General features: G+C 35.5%; 1 protein-coding gene across 3 annotated transcripts in view; it reads left to right on the top strand.

Moving 5' to 3' along the window:
- Positions 1-12,136, top strand: part of LHFPL4 (LHFPL tetraspan subfamily member 4) — a 1,031,502-nt gene that overhangs the window by 184,446 nt on the left and 834,920 nt on the right. The window lies entirely within an intron of this gene.

The following is a 12,136-nucleotide window of genomic DNA, read 5'->3' as shown; positions in this document are numbered from 1 at the left end:
TCGCCTTATGTGGACAGTAGGTTGTTGAAATTCATTCTTTCCACCTTAGAAGTATGCAGCTGTGAAATTAGAGGCTGCATTTTCTAAGCTAAAACTAACACTATGGAAGTTTTGCTTGGAAACTTGTAAATGGAGGGACTGACAATTCAAAAGACAGAAGTTACAACAATTACTACTTTGCTTCTTGGAATATACTCTTGTAGGCAGAACTAAAGCTATACTACCTCTAAAGACTCTGACATTCCACTTTGGACTTAAATTTCAGAGACAGTAAAGGCTCAGCATGTCTTTTAGAGAGAGAAGGAATTTGTTTCTAGTTTAGATATTTGTTTTTATTTTTTGCTGACTTCTTTAATGTTTTATTTTCATTTTCTTGTGCTTGTATTTTATTTTTAATATTCACTTGAAACATTTACATTTATTTAATTCAAGAATTACTTGTGGCTGATTATTTTATTTGTTAGCTTTAAGGTTCATATATTTAACCTATATATTAAACTGTATGTTGTCCATTTTTGGAGGGTTACTGTTCAGAGCTAACTGCAAATATTTGACTATTTCAAGATTGGCTTATTTTAAGGGTTAAGAGAAAGGTTTGTCTTTGTTTTGTTAGCTTTGACCACCTGGTAACAGTACCACTTTAAAGGTTTGGAAAGAGCTTGGGAATGGAGCTGGTGAGTCACCATTTAACCCATTCTGAAATGGTGTGAAATAATTCTGGTCAAGTTTCAGTTACTGCTGGTAAATATACAGTGGAAGGCAATGGGCTCAGTTTGAGGGGGGTAAGATCCTGAAATGCTAGTAATTATAACTCTGACCTCCAGCTATGCAGATGGAACTTTATTGGCTGTGGAAGATGGTAGAAAAAACATTACTTGCATATTGGTAAATATTACTTGTATGTGTAGTCTGCATTGGTCACCATTGTGCAGACCATTACAAGCCTAGCCAAAACCCTTATTCAGAAGTTGCCACTAACCTCAAGGAGGCAAGGCAAGATAGAACAGGGGAAAATTTGAGGCTGCTCATCCAACTATCTTTTATTTTGGCATCAGTCACTTCAGACATTAGCAGCTAAGTAACAGACATGACCATTTTGTTTGTTTATGTATGTATGTATGTATGTATATATTTATTTATTTTTAACAAAATGAGACACTGTAAGCACACCAGATTATTTTCAAGTTTATAGACAAAGTAATCCAGAGTCAAGAGTAGCAAAAATAATTTTCACAAAGGAAGCAAACTTTCAGAAAACCTGATTTTATGAAAGTTTACTTCCTTTGTGAAAATTATTTATACCACTTGTGGCACTGGATTACTTCGGTTGTCTATAATTTCATTTATTGTGGTACATGTGGACTTACAACTTAAGGTATTTTGTGTTTCAACTCTTTTCAAGTTTAAATTTGGAGTTTTTTTTGCAAATTAAGTGACTTGTTAGTGGTATCTCATTTCTTTTTTTGTGGCAAAATACTTCCAAGCCTGTTTGGTTGAGATTGCAAAACCAAACAAGCAATTCATCAGTAAACTTTGTAACTTATTCTGAACTTTGGTGATCTCGAAGTTAGTTACATTAGTTAGGAAGTGCAAAGGGCACATTCTACTCAGTGGATGATAGAGACAAAACTCCCACATAAAACTGTCAAGGAGTTGCCAGTCCAGTCTGTACTACCCAAGAAAATCACCATAATAACAGTGACAAAACTAAACTAAATAATACAATTGTAATCATGGTGCATACATAATTGCAAGCTAATAGTGGGAAAACTGTCAAGAAAAAGTGTCAGCATAAAAATTCCAGTGTAGGGTTTCATCCCTAAATACCCCATCCACACCATACACTCAGAATTTAAGTTCCCAATTCTAAGGTCGATAGAACTCTGAGTAAAATGAATACACCCTATTTTGTCTTCTTCACTTATTAGTGAACCACTGTAATGTGACAGCCATTACCCTAAATGTATCAGCCATTTTCCCACACTCAAACTGGGGGAGAAGAGGCTAGGTGTCAGTGTGTGCAGAATAATTTATTGGGTGCTGTGGATAGTGTTTAATATTTTTGTTCGGTCTCTCATAAAATATTTGATTTTCTGATAAATCAGTAAGCAATAATCCACTCCTGGGTGTGGATATATCAGGATTTACCCACCAATGGTGATCAAAGTTAGCTGTGGGTAAATCCTGATAAACCCACACCCAGGAGTGGATTATTGCTATTATGCAATGACATTATTTAAGAAAAACATTTTTACCTTTCTTAAATACTGTCTTTGTATAACAGCCCAATAGTGTTCCTCTGCATTTTTACTTGTTTACTGCTATACTGCACATGCACATGGAACTTAGAACTTATATTCTCACGCTTGCAAAGTACTTTAGCACAGTACAGGAGAAGCAACAGAGAAGAGAGAATCTTTGTTGCTGTTTTTTTCTATTTTTGCAGAACATATCTGATTTTTCTTGTATTTGTCTCTGTCCCTCAACATATACCAATAGGAAGTCTGGTTCAATGTATTTCAGCAGCCAGACTTTTTTCTTATGGTATATGCACAATTTACAATGGGTGCACTGGCTAGGCTGTCCAATCAACATGCTCGGTTTTGAATAGTAATGAGCAGCAATTGTATAAGTGAGGGTTGCAGCCAATCAGTAATGCCAGACACTAATGTTTAAAGTTTCATAGTTGTTATTGTTCAGAAAATGCATATTGATGCAAAATCTGTTGTGCTATTAACTTATGAGATCACACAACATTATGAGTAGGGGAAATGCACTTTCCCCAATACTATGCAATCTTGGAGTTAATGTATATAATTTGTTGGGGTGAAGTGAGGCTTGTCCCCCTGCAAATTATTTTTTTTTATATATTTTACATTTTTACTTTGCATATTCCTTGGTTGTTTTCTGTTTGACATTATAAACATCTACATTTGGGTTATGGGAAGATCAAAGTCCATAGACCCATTTATACATAGATACACACACACACATTTATTTTAGTCTTATGATACAATGGGCTTTTATGTTTCTGTATCACTTGAAGCCAACAAATAACTTAGTTAATATCTCAGAGATGTATAACAAACAAGGTGTTGTGACTAGGGCTCTGTCCTATACCACTAACAATGTGTGCTCTTTAAACAATTGTTTTGGGGTATCTCATTCTAACCTTCTTGATGATAATGCCTCTTTCAGCTATTGTTAATTCATGCACTGTTACAAACAGAGCACAATTAATTGTACTGCAGAGCTAACAAAAGATCTTAGTGAAAAATAAATAAAGCATTTAGCAAAATATCTGCTGTACTCAGATGAATTCATATTTGCCAGGAAAAACTACAAACCATAATGTACATTACCATCAACTATAGCTCAAAAAGTAACCTAGTGATGCACTGGAATATACTGGCTCTTCAAAAGAAAGTTTGTGTAACTTTCAAAAGGTTATCAAGCTATACATCATTAACTTGTTGAATCTTCAGCCTCAGATTTGCTAATTTATTTATTTGTTAAATGAGAAAACCTACTAGGTATAAGTTATTCTTTTGATAAAAGACCCAAGTACTGTGTGGTTATGTTATTTACTCGAAGTCACACTCTAAGCAAATGGAGACTGAAAGAGTCAGACCCATAATTACAAGACAAAGTTTATTAACCTTTATTAATACCCTGCCAAATTAGCAATACTTTCCTTATGGAAGAGTTTCATGCATCATCAGTTCCATTTTAAGGCTTGGTCATGTCACTGTGTACTGAGATATTCAAGTATTTCTACCAAATATAACAATAAGTGTGCCACATTTTCAGTAAGACATTTCCAAAGCAGTGGCCCAGTGTGATTGCAAGCAGTCCCAGAAATGGAATAGTTGCTTTTATTTGTACTTTGTTTGTTAGAATGCAAAGAACAGCCTTCTTTGAGAAATGTAGCTACAGCTATACTTGACAGACAATTTGTCTAATGGTGTGTGTCATGGAAATATATGTACTCATGCGGTGCAATACACCTTTCATCTCACACCTTTCAATGTATGATTTATTGCAAATTATTCTAACTACTTCCTCCTCATCAGACCTCTGTCCCCTAGATTCTAGTGCACAATTGCTTTGGTTACTGAATGTGATTCCCAAAGTGATCAGTATTTGATGAAGCATCTCCACGTATTATCACCCCCTCAAGAAAGAATTGAGCAAAGTTCATTGCAACCTTCTTTACAGACTTTAACTATGGCTTTAAACTTTATCACCTTCTTATATTATTCCTAAACTGCATAGTTTTCTGTCCTTTGAGACTTAGTCATAACTAATTCACGGCCTTACTTTCTAAGAAGGCAAAGACACAGAAAATATGCCATCCAAAACTTCTGCTCACAAGAAAGTACTCTGACAAACTGTTATGCTCTTCCCCTTCATGTCCATTCTGATTATTTCAAGATTCATATCTGCGTACATGCAGGAGATACCACACTCTGTGGCTTTGCAGACAGATATATAAATATAGCTTCAGTCTGATTTTAATCAATACCATAAGCTGTTTTTAGCAAGTAAAGTAAAAAAACAAGTTTAGTCCATAGTTAATATCATTAAAAAGTTAGCAAGCCTTCTAAACAGTTTCCATTTTTTTTGTTAGACCCACTTCTGTCCCTCTTTTTTAGATTTTAATTTAACATCCCCAAGATTCTAATAGTCATAAAATACACAAGATTACCTGCTGAAGCAAATGTTGTTTCCTCTTCCAGTGTGTAATTAATTTATCATCAACATGTTATTTCTAGCATCTGTGTAACTATTTTACTCATATAGCTTGGCATGCTGATGAACATACACACATTTATTTTTATGTATTTATTTATTTTACTTTATTATTTTACTTATTAACCAGAGCAGAACACTGATTCAGATGGACTTTTTTGGTATGTTGATACTTTGCTACAAATCCATTCATAAGACATACACATACACAGACACACACACAGACACACACACACAAACACACACACACATGCACACACATATGCATGTCTACATATGCATACAGTGTGTGCACACTCACACACACACACACATCACTGCCACTATTTCTTCATCTTTATCTCTGTTTTCTGTAATCAACATCTGATCTACTGTGACCTTCACTTAAACAACAAACAATGACAGAGTGTATGTTAAAGTGGGATTTACTCCTTCTTGGCAAGGTTTTGTCACCAGCTCATATTGCACTGGATAGGAGGGTGTAAATCTATCACCCACAACTTCATGCAATGATTTATTGAATTTACACTATTGTATAGCTAGTGTGATCAAGTTTTTTTTAAATTTTATTAGGACCTCCAGTCTTTGAAAAGAACACCCACAATTCCACTTACACTGGTAGTTGGTGAAATTAGTGACTATGCTAACTTTTAATTTTTCAGTACTTTTTGTGTGCTTATAAATAAATAGTAGTAACCTATTTGCTTGAAATGCATTGTTTTTGAAAGCTACAGATTGGATATTCTGTGACATAGTATAGTTTCCTGTTGACACACTATCAGAAGTACAAGGCTGAAAACTGTGGGTCACAAAAATTATGTTATTAAAATAGGAACATTTTAAAAACTTGCTATTACACCTTTAAACTGTGTTGCAGAAGGTAGTAAAAAACATTATTTATATATATAAACTCCAAGATCTGGAGAAGGAAGAACACTCTAAAATACTGTTTGGCTTAGTATATATTGTCAAGCCAGGATGCTTAATAGTAGTACTTGGTCTATATTCCAGCTGAATCATCTGGAAGAATTGTGTACCAAATGAATTGCAAATCACTCTGGATAACATAGACATAAAATTATATAACCATATATAGCATCCACCTTTCTTAAAAGCTTAAAGAAATGTTTATCTGTATACCTATGGGCAACGTGCAGTACATTACATTAATTATTCAAAACATTAACATTATACTAAGAAGGCTGTTCATGTATTTGACCCCATATAAAATATATTGTCAGTTGTTTTACTATACCTTTCAAGCCTTCCATTTTCTGGGTGGCAGCTTTTTAGAGCACCTCTGGTACTGATGAAATACCAAATGGGAGTCTAAATATCCTTAATGTCATACTGGATGAACACAATGTGGGTCATACTGGATGAACGCAATTTGGGGATTGAGTCATTTAGCTTTGTGAGCCAGATACTCTAATTTACATACAATACTGACAAATAATAATTTGTGTTAATAGGACTATTTCCACAACTGAAGTAATTAATACTTTTCTCTTTTAATCACTTTATTCAGAGTATGAATCATACAAATGTGATTCTTGTCTTTCTTCACAACAGTGATCATAATATTCACTCATGCTGTTGGCTCTAATTGCTCACAACAAAACAGAATCTTTCTATTCTTTTCAATTCCTGTTCAGGTTTACTTCTGAAAGCTACAGGTACTTTTCTGGTGCCATGAATAATTCACATTACATCAGGATTTATTTTTATGTGATGCTCACCTTGTTTGTTTGTGTCTTTTGGCTTTTCCCGGTTAGGGGTCACCACAGCGGAACTTCGGTCCGCTAATGATTGGCAATTGATTTTTACGTACCAACTTGCCAGGCCTGATGCACAACCTCCAACGAAGGTACGCCCATTCATGCATGTCTCCACGCAGAAGACACTCTAGCTGAGAATCGAACCAGACAGCGTCTTACTGTGAGGCGACAATGCTGCCACAGCACCACCACTGCGGGTATGTGATGCTCACCTTGTGGCTTCTCAATCATGTGAATAGTTCAGTGTAGTTATGCCAGATATCACTGGTACGACTTTACATACTTTATGAGACATCTGACTCTGTGATTGATTCTGTGCAAATTGTCTTTATTTTTACATTATAAATATGTCTTTGCCATTCTTATCATTTTAGAAGCCACACAACCCAAAATGTAATGGAAATTAATGGTTTCTAAGAGTCTCTATTTGAAAAGAACTCTGCACTGCAAATTCCAGCAGGTTTTGGCCTAACAGAAAGCACATAACTTTCATTGTCTAAGTACAGTTTTTTTAAGAGTGTTTTCTAAAATACTGTTCCACTTAACATCAGTATTCAATTAAATTGTATATGTTCATTCATTTTCTGTATTGTTGGCAACACTCTAGCTTATATTCCTGTCTCACTACCTCAGATGCATTTTTACATATCAGTATCAAATATGTTCACTTCAATGGTACTAAAATAATTAATTTTCATATTTCTGTTCAATAACATGTAAATTGTTTTTTTAGCATGATTTTGCTTGTATACATTTTCATAAAGCATGGCTTTCTAATGTAAATTCTACAGAAGTCATTAAATGCCGGGCAATACTTGTGTTCTTGTTTATGGTTACAGTTTCTGTTACCATGCATTAAAACCACTCAAACGTTCACGATTCCATCTTGGATTCCCACATTGCTCTCTTTTTCATATCCATTACTTTTACAGCACATACTAACTTTATTTCTCATTGTTGCATTATTATTTGATAAACTTTTTTCTTTTGCACACATTCTTTTCCTCAGAAAGCTGTTTAAACTGTCTTCTTCTTCTTTCAGCTTTTCCCAGTTAGGGGTTGCCACAGCAGATCACCTGTCTGCTCAGGATTGGCAGTGGAGATTTTACAGTGTTGAGTTGCCAGCCCGGCACCCAACCTTCCACACAAGCACACACATGCACGCACTCACACCTAGAGCCAATTTATAGTGTCCAATCTACCTACAGCATGTCTTTGGGATGTGGGAGGAAACCGAAGCACCCGGAGGAAACCCACACAACCACAGGGAGAACATGCAGACTCCGTACAGAAGGCACCACAACCAAGGATCGAACCAGAGAACCTCTTGCTGTGAGGCGGCAACACTAACCGCTGCACCACTGTGGCCTCCCAGATAGCTGTTTAAATTGTGTAGTATAATTTCATTTACTTTGCACACATCCACAATTTTTGACAAGGTTAGATTTGCTTCTCTTAACAATTTGTCTCTTGTTTCATCATTTCTTATACCACAATTCATGTTCCTTGTTAGAGAATCTTGCATCTCAACAATACACAGTCTTCTGGTCCATTCTCAATTGCTGTAACATAAGCATCCATGGTCTTTGTAAGATCTTTTACCACTGTAAAAATTAGTATCCAATAAGTAGCAAGTTCTTACAACAACCCCTAAATTTATCTCTCAGTGCTTTTGCTTTCTCTTTTTTTCTCTTTATATATATATATATATATATATATATATATATATATATATATATATGGTTTCCTATGAAACCATCGAATTTACACTACATCGAAAATGAGAAGATCGGGACTTCTATATTGAAATTGCAAACCATCGAAAATGGAAATCGTCGACTTCCAAAGCGTCGAAATGAAATGTCACAGCACTGGTGTATGTTTAACGTGACCCGGTAAGTGTGCGACAGTGACGGAGGTAGGAGTGGTCAGGTAAGTGAGTTAGGGTTAGGGTGCAGGTAGGTGAAGTGTGCGTTAGTGTCGGAGCTTGGGCTAGGGGTGGGTAAGTGAGTTAGGGTTAGGGTGCAGGTAGGTGAAGTGTGCGTTAGTGTCGGAGCTTGGGCTAGGGGTGGGTAAGTGAGTTAGGGTTAGGGTGCAGGTAGGTGAAGTGTGCGTTAGTGTCGGAGCTTGGGCTAGGGGTGGGTAAGTGAGTTAGGGTTAGGGTGCAGGTAGGTGAAGTGTGCGATAGTGTCGGACCTTAGGGTTAGGGTTTGGGTCAGGGCTAGTGTGTATGCTATGTAGTGTAGTGTGTTGTTTACGTTCCGTGTGTCGGTGTTATGGTGTTCGGTGTTTTAAATGTCGACGATTTCTGTTTTCGCTGTTATGTACTTTCGATGGTCTAGTCTCGATGTAGTCATTCTCGATGTAGTGTAAATTCGATGGTTTCATAGGGAACCATATATATATATATATATATATATATATATATATATAATTCCAAAACAGATTGGATGCATGGAACCAGAAATAGTGCACGGACCTCTTTACATACTCCACAACAATTCCAGCACTCATAATGAAATAAAATCCACAAGTCAGCAGAAAGTTCGACAATTTAATGGCAAACCTGCCCAAAAATACACAGACCGGTGGCCGGTTTCGCTCACAGCGTCTTCAGAGAGGGGGGGGGAGAGAATGATACACATTTATGTGTCTATCTAGACTGAAGATTGTATTACTTTGTCTTTCTTCTCTAAAAAATAAATAAATAAATATATATATATATATATATATATATATATATATATATATATATATATAGACAGATAGATATAGATACACACACACACACACACACACACACACACACACACACACACACACACACACACACACATTTATTCACCCTTTTTCTTCATGTAAGTCATTTACACACCATATCTACCCAGTATCCTGATTTTCTGACAATTCATAGCTTTATTGCATTCCCATTTTATTTCATAATCACTGATCTTCCTGCATCATCTTTTCTTACTGCTCTCAAAATCCCTAAATCTGGGTGACAGATCTTGAATGTAATTCTTACCATTATTTTGACGTAAAACTGTCCGAATCTTAAAAAAGCAGTACTTGCCCTTTATGCATAATTTGTTATTATTACTGATGTTATGCTCCTAATTCTGTACAACTACTTTTTTTCTGTACCTTTGTTGAACCTCTGCATGTGACAAAGTCATTAATGGGAACAACACAAAGTGTAGGCAATTACAACTACTCTACATTCAATGGCACTTTCAGCACCTTGTTCCATTATCTTTCTGATTCATGACAAAAACCTGCATCCTTATATCCTTATCTGAAGATTGTATAAGAAGTAAATATCTTTCCTGTTCACTATATGAGCAAGTAGTCTCCAAACAGCAATACAGGAAACTTGTCAGAATTCTGTAGTTGATATCTTAACACTGGCTGAATCACAGATGATCTGCTAAGGAGTACACAGAAAAGAATGAATACAGTTTTATGTTTATTTTTTTTTTAATTTTTCCTTTTCCCTCAAAGTTTGTGCAACCTCAGTGTTGGTATATAAAGAGATAAAGGATATGGCATTGTACTCCAACAATAGAGGGTACAGGGGGCTTGTTACATTGCAAAAAGGCCTGCTTTGTGAGTGTGTTTTTTTTTTCATTGTAGTACCGTTTACTTGGGAATGTGATACTTTGGAACTTTAGATATTTTAGTTGTGATTAATCTCGTCAGTTAAACAAAACAGGATTAATAATGGTGGATCCCTAAAGTCATCTATGGAATCAGTAATGACAGGCTAGAACAGTAATTCTACCTGATGTTTAATTGTGCTGGTATTGTAGCATGATGTCAGGAACTCCAGAAATTTTAGATAAACTTTATGTTTATCTGCACCTAACATCCATGGTCTAGAGATAAAGATTAAAGAGAATCTTCAGCAGCCTTTACAGAATTTAAGGAAGTTATTTTTAGTGCAGTGTTTTTGACATTGTGTGGAACTGACTGTTTCTCTAAAATATTATTTTAGGTCTATTCATTTCTGTTTTTACTATTATATGAATAAAATAATCTCAGTATAAAAATTTGTTGAAATTAGTACCATCTTTCTGATTAAAAACTGCTGAATTAATTTTGCCATGCTTTACTGGGTTTATAAAATGGGTAAAGGAAATTTGTATATGGATGTACAAAAGATGATGATACCTGTCACATCCTAACATGACACACGGTACACTATAGTAATCCCTTAATTAAAAAGTTAAAGCCTAAGGAGACCTGATTCATCTGCTCTCTTGGGATGTGTATTAATTGCATACATCTTTTCAGAGTATGTATATGAGACACTATTTAATATGCAGCAGGAATTAGAAGCACAAAAACAAATGTGAGGCATTTTAATACATATGTAGAATTAAAAGTAAAAAAGGCTCATAACAAAATTACTTATGTAAAAAGTATTCTGTATCAGAATTTGCTTCTAGCTCTATTAAATAACTTACTGAAAATGATAATTTGTGAAAAGCACTTTGTATCAAAATACTTTCATGCGTGCAAACACACACACACAAACTCTAACAAACTCAGACAAAGACAAGCACACACACACACACACACACACACACACACACACACACACACACACACACACACACACAGAGATGGAGAGACTTATCCATATATACACAGAAAAGCAGGCCTATACACATATGCGGGTCTAAATCTCCGGTGTAAGGTATATACTAAAACTTTACATGCCAGGAATTAAACTTCATCCCCAGTGGTTACATATATCCTACAAACTTTTTTTTATTGTTTCTTTAATTTATTGATTCCACACCTATGTACACAAAGGTATGCATGTACACATATGCACACTTTCACACACGTGCATACCCTTCTTCAGCTTTCTTTGCCTGCATTATAGTTTGTGTTTACTGTCTATCAAATTGTAATTAGCTTACCTTATCTCATAGGAATCTTCACCAGCAGAACTTACGCAGCAGAGCCATCTATCACAACAAACTATATCATACTCAGCACAACAGGAGAAAAGCAATTATCTGCATTTAAAAAGAATAAAATTGATTTTTTACTGCAGATTTTGTGTGGAGAAAAGATAGGCTAGGATCCTACCCCTAAAGGAGACAGTGAGAAAGTTATGATCATAAGTGGAAGAGACAGCTTCTAAAATCTTTCAGGATGATGTGCTGACAACAAGAGCTGAAGGACAAATAAGGATTACTCTTTTATCTGACCATGACCTATTGTAAATGCAACTATTTTTAATGTTGCCTAGGTGTTTTATACTGGTTAAGTAACATGATAGTTTAACAGTGAGATCTCTTCCTTTCAGCTTCAGGGTCTGCAGCTGGATCTTCATCTCCAGTCTCTGTGGAGATTTGTATGCTCTCCTCATGTCCAGGTGAGTTTTCTCTGGGTATTCTGTTTTCCTTCCCTTCCCAAAGCCTTCTGGTTCACTGGTTACACTTCACTGACTATATATGTTGTTTTTATCCTGCTTGGTGTTCCAAGACATGGCTGCAAAGGATTTGGGGACCAATTTACATATCCAATTAAGAAATTAATAAATATAAAATTTTAAAAGCAAGGTAACAGATTATAAGTATGTCCTTAGCAGT

The sequence above is a fragment of the Protopterus annectens genome, chromosome 7.part0, assembly GCF_019279795.1.
Source record: "Protopterus annectens isolate FY-2018-M chromosome 7.part0, PAN1.0, whole genome shotgun sequence".
Classification (NCBI taxonomy): domain Eukaryota; kingdom Metazoa; phylum Chordata; order Ceratodontiformes; family Protopteridae; genus Protopterus; species Protopterus annectens.
Note: the sequence above shows the minus strand (reverse complement) of the source record. Positions and strands in the feature narration are given on the sequence as shown.